At 32.3% G+C, this 11,004-nt stretch overlaps 1 long non-coding RNA gene across 1 annotated transcript; it reads left to right on the forward strand.

Moving 5' to 3' along the window:
* The first annotated feature begins 8,877 nt into the window (after positions 1-8,877).
* On the forward strand, positions 8,878-9,532 carry LOC143258147 (uncharacterized). Its single transcript, XR_013032162.1, has 2 exons — positions 8,878-9,021; positions 9,114-9,532. It is a non-coding gene; the product is annotated as an uncharacterized LOC143258147 (long non-coding RNA).
* The last annotated feature ends 1,472 nt before the right edge of the window (positions 9,533-11,004 follow it).

Here is an 11,004-nt window from a genome sequence, read left to right on the forward strand (position 1 = left end):
AATGAATGTTATTCTTTTAACTACGTGAAAACAACTAAATGTTCATATTGTTATAATAACCTTGGAAACTTATGCATAAAACTTGAATTAAAAATTCGCCATTACTCTTCTTTTTTGTTCTAGTATATGTTGAACATAATTCAAACACCTGCTTTCTGAGTGAACTTACTGGTTTGTTTGTGTAATGGAACACGTTTCTTGCATTATTAAAATTGGTACAGCACTGTTTATTTCTTCGTATACTTTTCTTTTTGTATAACCAGTATTTAGAGATAAAGTGGCTGACCTTCACTGGAATTTTAAACTTGGCCATTAGTAAATATACCACGGGCAAAATTATATATATGATATTATTTAACTAACAAGAGTTAGAAATGCTTATTTTATACTATTTTAAACATGTGCTTGTGATTATGAACAAGTATTCGTATAGTTGGAAATACAAACAATATATTTTCTCTATTCCATCGCTCTAATAAGATACATGTTCTCTATTCATTAAACAGTTTTTCTTCTGCACAAATACTCTTTAATAATTGAAAGAGATTTTTGTGTAATAGGCTATTATTAAAATGTTGTTTCTTTGTATTTAAACTATGAAATATATGACACTGTACGAAACTTAGGAAACATTTTTTTTTCCTTTGGCATAACGGTATGTCTGGGCACTTACAGCCATGGAAACGGGTTTCAGTACTCTTTGTAAGGTTTGGTTTTTGGAATTTCGCACAAAGCTACTCGAGGACTATCTGTGCTAGCTGTCCCTAATATAGCAGTGTAAGATTAGAGGGAAGGCAGCTAGTCATCACCACCCACCGCCAACTCTTGAGTTACTCTTTTACCAATGAATAGTGGGATTGACCGTAACATTATAACGCCACCACGGCTGGGAGGGCGAGCATGTTTGGCGCGACTCGTGCGCGAACCCGCGACTCTCAGATTACGAAGCGCACGCCTTAACGCGCTAGGCCATGCCAGGCCTTGTTGTAAGGAGAGCGGAGTATAGTCTTCTGCGCAGCTTTGTGCTAAACTACAAGAAATGAAGAAAAAAATTATTCACTGTAAGTTCTAATTCTTCTTGAAAAAAAATATTAAATAGAACGTAGCATCTTAAAGCTAAACTGAAAACATTTTTAGTGAAAAATACTTTGTACAAAACAGTTTGTTTTGCCATTTTTTTCTCATTTTACATAAGTAGATCATTTAAAGCAGTTGCTATGTTCTTTTCAATGGGCCGGATATGGTGAAAGGTTGCAGATCGGTAGTTTCTACAAAGAAATGGCAATTTTAAAACGCCAGGGCATAAACAGGTGGTTAGAGCTCTCGAATGGTAATGTCAGGGTCACGAGTTCGAATCTAAGTCACACCAAAACATGCTCGTCCTTTCAGCTGGAAGAGTAACCTAACAGTTGGTGGTGGGTGGTAATAACAAGCTGCCTTATCTGTAGTCTTACACTGCTAAATTAGAGACTTCTAGCGCAGATATCACTCGGGTAGCTTTGCAAATCCAAAAACAAACAAAACGTCAGAGGTCTGTCAGCTAGCCATTTAGTTCCTCTATTAAATACGTTTGAGAATGCCAAGTATTTTCTTTCAATTTGTGATAAGTAACTAAAGCTGATTTATTTCTAGAACTTGAAATAATTGATTCATAAAACCTGAGAAAATCTACTCTTATGGCAATTCTTAATTGGATCAAATCGGTTCCAATCAAAACTATTGTTTGACTTTTTTGTTTCATTGTTGACAGTTTTCAGTTAAATAAGAAACAATTTCAGTTTGAAATAGTTAAAAAACACTGGTTAAAATAAAGCGTAAATTCAGTAATTGCAAGAAGAAGGATAACTTAAGAACAAAACAAGAAAAGTAAATATGTGAAACATCGAGTACACTTTTTTTTATTTCCAGAAACTACTAAATGCATAATAAGCATTGTTACAAATACTTTATGATGTTATATCTTAGTCTGCCGTATAAAGTCGTTAAAAACATGAAATTAAAACAGGATTAACGCTCATGGTAATAGTATATATATATATATATTAAGGAATATTATTTTTATGAGAGGTTGTAATGCTTTCAAGATTGCAGTAGTAGTGGATTTAAAGTTACGTGAAAACTCTGCAGGCATTACATGTAGGCTGTAGCAGCGAAACAGGGTTTTGGAGATTAACTAGTTATCTAGGTCAATAGTAAATTAGGGATCTATTAAAACAGGTTAAGATCTAAAACCTTAGCGAGATTGTGGCGAGTTGTATAAAAGCTGGGAGAATTCAAAATATACAGCTGGTGTGTGTGATCAATAGAAGGTAATTAAACACGAAAATTCAGTAAGTCGTTTGGTTTTCTAAGGTAAATTTTGAATTCTAGCAGTATATTAAAGAAAGAAGATGCAGTGTTACCTTACATTAAGACAACGCGGAAACGGTGGTGCATACGTTGTCATTGCTTTGAGGTTTATGTAGTATGAAGTTTTTTGTTGAATTCATTTTAGCTACTATTTTTTCTTCACTTGTTTATATGAAGTTAAGCACCATGCTACACAATGAGCAATCTGTACTCTACTTATCATGAAACCCAGTATGTAGCGTTGTAATTCCGAAGACATACCGTTATGCCACTTGAGGGCTTTTGCAAATGAAGATAATGATTGAACTCATCAAATAAAACACTGTACTTCAAGAAAGTTTCAAACGTGTTTAAACTGCTGTTTGTGTTCAATATACAAAACTCTATGTCTACACGTCCGAATTCTAGTGTGATGAACTGTGTTCTCTGAGGTCCAAGGCTAGAGCAAGCAACATGCTGCTAATTCGCTACTCACTTTAAACTGGAAGGTCGTTTATAAATGTGTTTGTCAATAACGTTGTTAGGATAAAATACCAATACAAGCAGTAAGTATTACTTGCAAGTTACCTTCCTTCTAGTTAGAAGTTGAAAATTATATTAGGTTGTGCTTGAAATTTGTAGCTTCTACCTTAACCCCATGACCAGTGTATTGCTTGTTCCACTCAAATTAAGAATATCGCATATGTAAAACTATTGAACTTCTACCATTCAATCCTAAATAATGACTCTTAAAAAGGGCAAAAAAACTGTTACATGTATGATTAACACGCAATGGTTTCGTATAATATGCTCAGATGTAATTATGAAAGCCTTCTTTAATTCTTAAAAAGTATTATAATTCTACAAGTACAAAACAAAATAGAAATGTAGATCAACATTCCTTTCCGTTCACCAACTGTCATTGAGTTACATCAATTTCAGGGAATTCTACTTGTTATCTATTATACACGTGTAATACATGTTTAATTTTGTAACACAAATAATTAAAGACACCACATATCGAAAGAACAGCTCACATATGTGTTACAGACGTGTAATACGTGTTTATTGTTGAAACAGAAATTATTAAGACTCCACATATGCAAAGAACAGCTTAGATAGTTATTATGGGCGTATAATGCTGGTAATTTTTTAAAATACAAATTATTAAAGACTCCACATATCCAAAGAAAAACTCAGATGGATATTAAAGACGTGTAATACTAGTTTATTGTTGGAACACAAATTGTTACAGACACCACATATAGTCCGAAGAACAGTTGATGTAGGTATTATAAACGTGTAATATTCGTTTATTATTCTGAATCGAATTTTTCAGTCCTCCAGATATCGAAAAAAGAAAATTTCAAATACATTATATAGTTTTATTGTTCTAACACATAACATCCAATAATTTAGACGTCATGTGTCCAAGTAGCAACCACTCAGGTTATACCATACGTCGTTCAGTAGTCTGTGGTACTGGCAAGATATAAACTCTCCAGATACCTTAAAACATTACATTACAAATAAATATCTTATGTTTTAGCCATTTTTACAGTACCAAGAGTTCTCCAAGACCTCAGTTTTACTGTATCTATAAAAAATATGAAAAAACTGTATCACACATTTTAAAGCTTTTTTAAGTAAATACTGGTTTCAATAACTATAAAAAAAACGTAAAACAGTGTAGAGAAAAAAACACGTAAGTGCACGAAGTATTGTATAGGAAACGAACTATGAAACATAATATGAACTCGTGAATCTCAGACATCTCTGTACGAAAATTAAAGACCACAGCTTAGTGAATCTTTTATGCACTATACTCAAGAACCGAGATCACATTCTGTTGAATACACATATATTGATTTTGCAGTCTTAAGGCTTGTGAAATGGTGATCGGTTAATTAAATATAACAGATCATGCTATCATGTATAGTGTTTCTTACAAGGTTTTTATTTTCAAGCCATGTAAGAGGATATAATGCAGAATTCTTAGTACATTTTCCAGGATTGAAAGAAGGAGACAGAAAAGAGAGAAAGATTAATATCGAGCGGACATTTAACCTTTTCTAGACCTCAATGATAATTTATTAGCAACACACCAACACACTCTGACGACAAAAACCTGTTGACCTTTTGGATTATGTGACCTATCATTTTCATTACTTGCTCATGCTGTCGTAATTAATTTGTCGTGTCGGTTTATCAGTTAACACACGTACCAGAACAATGTAGGATCTGAAATTAGAGCCATAGGAAGAAATACACATTTTATAACTTAAATTAGTACACTTTTAAACCATATATATTTTTTCTTGTTGTTAAGAACAAGGCTACACGTTGGGATTTCTGCGCTAAAGGACCTTTTCTTTTTAATAGTTTCACAGGGAAATTTACTTCTGCTATTTAAGAAAAATTGGATTTTTTCATTTACACCTACTATCTAACGTAACTAATGTACTTACAAAAGTTATACAGAAAACACATTCTACCATAAAACATAGCTAATTAGGTTATCAACACTTTCTACGAAGAAGACATGAAACGTAGTTAGTGTAACTGTCAGGATTTTACAAACTTAAGTAATTTAAGTAAGAGTACACTTCATTCAGAGAAAAGATAAAAACAATACATTACACTAATATCGGGTTTATTGACTTTTTTTTTTTTAAAGCATGCTGTGAGTATAATTCACGTAGATCAAGGAAACAGAAATATTCCAATATCAAAACGGAACGGTTTATTATAACTCATTATAATACGAGGCGTTATAAAATTCGTGTAGTAAAAAAATAAAAACATAAACTAATTAAAACTGTCACACAGAAAAAGTGAGATGATACATTGAAATTTTGAAAAACAACGAAACATAAGTGAAGTTTCTGTTCTACTAAATGCCAACAAACGTAATGTTAGTTCTCAAATAAACATACTTTTAGTAATTTAGTATTATAATGTAATGTTATTTCTCATATGAAAGTGAAATATTTTTCTTCTTAAATATATGTTCTAAAAAAGAAAGATGTTCTAAAAACTGTTACATTGCAAATGGAGGAGAATAATAAGACATACCTTTTGTAATTTAGTATTATAATAAAGGTTTAAGAGAAAATATGTACGTCATACTTGTTCTGGTAGGACAAAACTGTAGATTTCGACTAATATAACGTTTAGCCAGGTCATGTGAACAAATATAACAGTCACTAAATATGTCCCTTTAACACTCTAAGCGAAGAAATATGACAGTCATTAAATATGGCATTTAAACACTTCAAGTGAACAAATATGACAGTCATTAAATTCAAGCCTTGAGCACATCAAGTGAAAAATATGGCAACAACTAAAGACGGCCTTTGAACACTCCAAGAGAAAAAATATGACAATAATTAAAGATGGCCCTTGAACACTTCAAGAGAATGTACATGACACTTACCAGAGAGGAGACTTGAACATTCCTACTCAGCTACTTACTGGTCACAAAGATTGAATATTCTTGTTCATAGTTGGAAAACTATGAGAGAATCGCATATCCTAATTTTCATGATTCGTTGTTAAAGAGCATCCCAATAGTTAAGCAGTGTGTTATATTAACTTCTATCTAATGTTTCGCTTTATATTATGGACAGCGAGCATATTTGATGTGACGGCGATTTGAGCCCACGACTTTCAGATTACGAGCCGAGTGCCTTAATCACCTGGCCATGCAGTGCCTAAAAATGTTTGATTCACTCGTTATAGTTTTGTGTTTCTGTTTTATAAACTGCTACTCTAAAGTGCTCAAAAAAGTTTAATCGCTGTTGTGATATACTTTTGAAATCTCCGCTCACTCAATGTTTATCTCAGTAACTGTTTTCGTTCTAATAATAAGACAGAACGTTGAATTATCGATTTTATTTTATTTTTATTAATAACACCAAACCACATACATATAGTTTATTTAATGTCCGTCGTTGGTAAAGAAAAATATTATATTTTTCGATATAATGTGACATATACTGAAATCCGGACAGAAATTCCTAAATATAATAAATAAATTTATCATAAACACACTTCTAGTAAATAAATTTAGGCGAATACAATAACTAAAACAAAAAATATCAACACGGTAATTTCACAAAATATTAAATCACTACTAATATTCCGAGATACACGAGGGCTATCTGCTCTTGCCGTCCCTAATTTATTAGTTTAAAACTAGAAGGTAGGCAGCTAGTATTCACCACCCACCGCCAACTATTGGGCTACTCTTTTATCATCGAATAGTGGAATTGACCGCACTTTATAATACCCACACATCTGAAACTGCGAACATGTTTGGTATGACAGAGATTCGAACCCGTAACCTTGTGATTACAAGTCGAGTGCCGTAACCATCTGGCCATGCCTGGCTCAATGTGATGGTCAAGTCCCACTTCTCGACTAAATTAGCCAAAATATTAGCGGTGATCGCTGTTGATAAGCTTACTCTTCCTTGAGTATATCAGTTCAAAATTAGCCACGGTGAGCGCAAGTGTGATAAACAAACCAATTAACAAAACTAAATCATTTAACAAGACATCTTTCTTTCGAGCTTATTTAAAATATGTGAAATTTGATATTTTAAGACGCTCAATGGAAATTTAAACGTTTCAAGGCTGAAAAAACCCCTATACAACATAACTAGATTTGTAAAGAACTGGATAAACACTAAAAGATATAGCCAAAATGGTTTAATAACACATCTTGTTATAATACGAAATTATTTTTAAAACAAATAGCCGTTACAATGAACGATCGCACAAATGCACGGGAAGCTCAAAAAACATGCTATTAATTCGTCTAAAGATTTAGAAGAATGCGAAAATTTACATTACAAAATTAAAATTAAATACGAAGCCCAATCAATACCTAAGTCATTTGATTCAACACTTGTGTCTGATTCATACCGGTTTCATGAAGTTCCATGGATAAAGAAAGGTCGAAAAGACAAAGCAGGCTTCTAACAGTGGTGAAGTGTATATGTATGGGGTGGAATACGTCACCACCATCTATTCTGTAAATCATGTAAATGAATCAAAACTCAAAACACCATAAATATTAAAATTTACACCTGACAAACAGTTTTCTCATGCAATCTCAAAACCACCTGGATCAGTAAATAATGTTTGAGTGTAAAAAATTAAATGGAGCTGTAGAGAGATGAAAAATATGCAAACCTGATATTAATTCATGTTCATGTTTGTAGCACAAATAATGTGAACATGGAGTCGAATAGGGTTTTGTATTCCAGAGAAAATAATGTAGGAACGAAATCAAATCCAGTTTCAAGGTTTTTAGAAACCCTAGTTGTATACTTGAAAATATAACATTTGTATTTTGATTGGACTTGTTTGTTTACTTCTTAACGATTCCTAATTCTTCTATCAAATTATCAGTTTTTAGTTATATTGTGTTTACTTACATTTATTAATGAAGAGCTTCCCGTTAGTACAGCGGTATGTCTCCGGATTTACAACGCTAAAATCAGGGGTTCGATTTCCGTCGGTGGGCTGAGCAGATAGCCCTTTGTGGCTTTGCTATACGAAAAACACACATTAATGAAGAATGGTGTTACTGTGTGTGTTTTGTTATAGAAAGCCACATCCGGCTATCAGGGGTGTCCACATAAGGGAAACGACCTCTTATTTTAGCGTTGTAAATTCAAAGATTTACTGATATCCCGGCGAGGAACTAACGAAGGAAGCAAAATAAAAGTGAGAGAAAATCTGATTATGATTTCTTTAAATAAAAGTTTTGTTGAGACTGAGTAATCTAGTTACTGGTGGTCAAAGGTATTGGTTAATTATAGACACGTAATTGACTATTTAAATGTTTCATTCAAAAAATAGATTAAAATATACCGCCATCAGAGTCTTCTTTTCTTTATGTGTGATTTTTTTACATCACTGTCACTTTATTAGAGAAGTAGAAACACCATTAGGAAACGGAGAGACAGCAAATAAATATTTTACATAAGACAGTTCCCCAGTAAATATTTAGCTATTTACAAAGAACAGAGCAATTAAACTATTCGTGGATATTTATCATCTAAGAAAATATTAAAATAAGTCTAATAATTTATAACAAAAGTGTTAACTCAAACGTGAACTCAGTCTGGAAGAACATAATGCTATAAAACAATCTTACCATGCAGTGGTTACATGTATAAAATCTAAAGTAAAATTAATAGCTGTTTTTTTGTTTTTCTTTTTTAGAATTTTGGGTTGATTATCAATTTCAATACAGCTCAAGCCAAAAGTACTACAAGCTAACTTACGAATAGAGCATGTTGACCCTGATATTTTACTTAACGTAAATTAGTCTAACGCAATAAAATATCAGCGATTTCTAAAGGTACTACAAGCTAACTGACGAATAGAGCATAATGACCTTGATATTTTACTTAACGTAAATTAGTTTGACGCAATAAAATATCAGCGATTTCTAAAGGTGGAAATACGAGCCAGAAATGCGTGAACATGCAATATGTATAGTTAAGGAAAACGAAAGAAAAAGTTGACCACCTTCCTTTGAAGGTCTGAATTATGGATGGAGAACTAAACATATGCATTCTTCTGAACCTAAAAGAGAGTATAAAATAATTTGGAAATCAGAAAACAACACATTTCTTTCTGAGAACTAGAGACACAAGCAGTAACCATGAACACTCGGGTAAGTTTCAATTTGTTACGTTTAGCCCGATGACGTTCGAATCGCTTGAACTCTATAAAAATATAAAACAAATGATTATTTCTTTTTACTAGATCGTTTTTCTCGGTCTTCTGGCCTTCTCCCATACTGTTTTACCAATCGCTGGTCTTGTTTTTCAATCTGAGATTGAAGATGTTACTCCCGAACCACGTCGTTTTGCTCGTTTCGCCGTATCTCCCGCTACCTCCACATTTGTCGATGACGTTCATGCAAATGGCGCTGTTTCCGCTGCTTAAGTTTGGCTGCACATTCCTGTTGGACGAACTGCTGCCTCCGACACTCCGTCGGAGTTATACTCAAGAGTAAAAACATTATTCACTAAAATGTTTTCAGTTTAGCTTTAAGAAGCTACGCTCTATTTACTATTTTAATTGAATAAGAATTAGAACTTACTGTATAAATTCTTTTTTCTTCATTTTTTGTAGTTAATCATAAAACTGAGCAATAAACTATACTGCGCTCTGCTTAACAAGTGTACTGAAATTAGTTTCTATTGTTGTTCATCTTGTTTATCTACTGCTCAAATATACCGTTATGCCAATAAAGGACAAAATTGTTTCCCTCGTTTCGTACAATAACATATATTTTATAAACTAAATATTAATATCGTATTAGCAAAAACCCCTTTCCAATTATCAAAGATTATTTGTGCTGCAGAAAAACCGGTTTAATTAATAGAGAACATGCACCAAATTAAAGCAATGGGATAAAGAAAATATATTGTTTGTATTTCAACCGACTCGAAAATTTGTTCTATATCTTAATAAAATGTTTAAAATAGTACCAGTTTGGGAATTTTGTCAATTTTACATAACACTTATTCATGTTTGCAATAGAGCCGCTCTCTCTTTTTGTATCAAACTTTTTCATTCTGTTACAAAATAAAGTCGTTTCAGGATTGTCGTTTCACAATTATATTAAGTAACTGGCTTTAAATTTTGAATGAACGGTATATATTTTTATATAAACCGCAATGGAACGATTCTATTTCACAGCCTACGTTTTCCAGGAGTTCTTTATCACACGTAAAAGTTATATAATATCCTCAGACTTATAAAAAAAAATTGGTCAGTTAGAGCAAATGTCTAAAGAAATTCTTAAAAAATATTCTGTAGAAGTGCATGGCGAAGGACGTGCACACATATTATAACCTCCCTCTTGAAATAAACAAAATAAATGACACGATTGCCGTGAGCGGAAACTTTTGCTGTTTAATTAATATCATATATATTATATTTCCCGTGCAATATTTACTAATGGCCAAGCTTAAAATTCCAGTGAAGGTCAGCCACTTTTTCTCAAAATACTAGTTCTACAAAAAAATATACGAAGAAATAAACAGTGCTGCACCAATTTTAATAATGCAAGAAACTTGTTTAATTACACAAACAAACCAGTAAGTTCAATCAGAAAACAGGTGTTTGAATTATGTTCAACATATACCAGAACAAAAAGAAAAGTAATGGCAAATTTTTACTTCAAGTTTTATGCATAAATTTCCAAGGTTATTATAACAAATGAGCATTTAGTTGTTTTCTAGTAGTTAAAGGAATAACATTCAATTGATTATTTATAGTTAGAGAGACTCGTGGACTATATGTAGAATATCAGTTAAAAAGAAAACGGAGACTTCTCTGCTAAAAGGTTTTCACCGAATGAACATACAAGTTTTTTCTTCAGTTGTTGTTGTTCATTTATCATATTCGTTCATTTGATCGCCGGTTACTTAATAAATCTAAATAAACAAATAAAATAAAAAAGAACACGAATTATGATATTCTTTCATTGTTAAGAGATTTCTGTTACAACAAGTAAATCTCAATAAACAATAATAAAAGGAGCACACTACGATTTTTTTCTTTTTTTACACTTTTCTTTTACAGCAAGTAAATCACAGTAAATAATAGTAAAAAAAAAAAGTACGCTTTACAATTTTTTTCATTT

Source organism: Tachypleus tridentatus, chromosome 7 (assembly GCF_004210375.1).
Source record: "Tachypleus tridentatus isolate NWPU-2018 chromosome 7, ASM421037v1, whole genome shotgun sequence".
Taxonomy (NCBI): domain Eukaryota; kingdom Metazoa; phylum Arthropoda; class Merostomata; order Xiphosura; family Limulidae; genus Tachypleus; species Tachypleus tridentatus.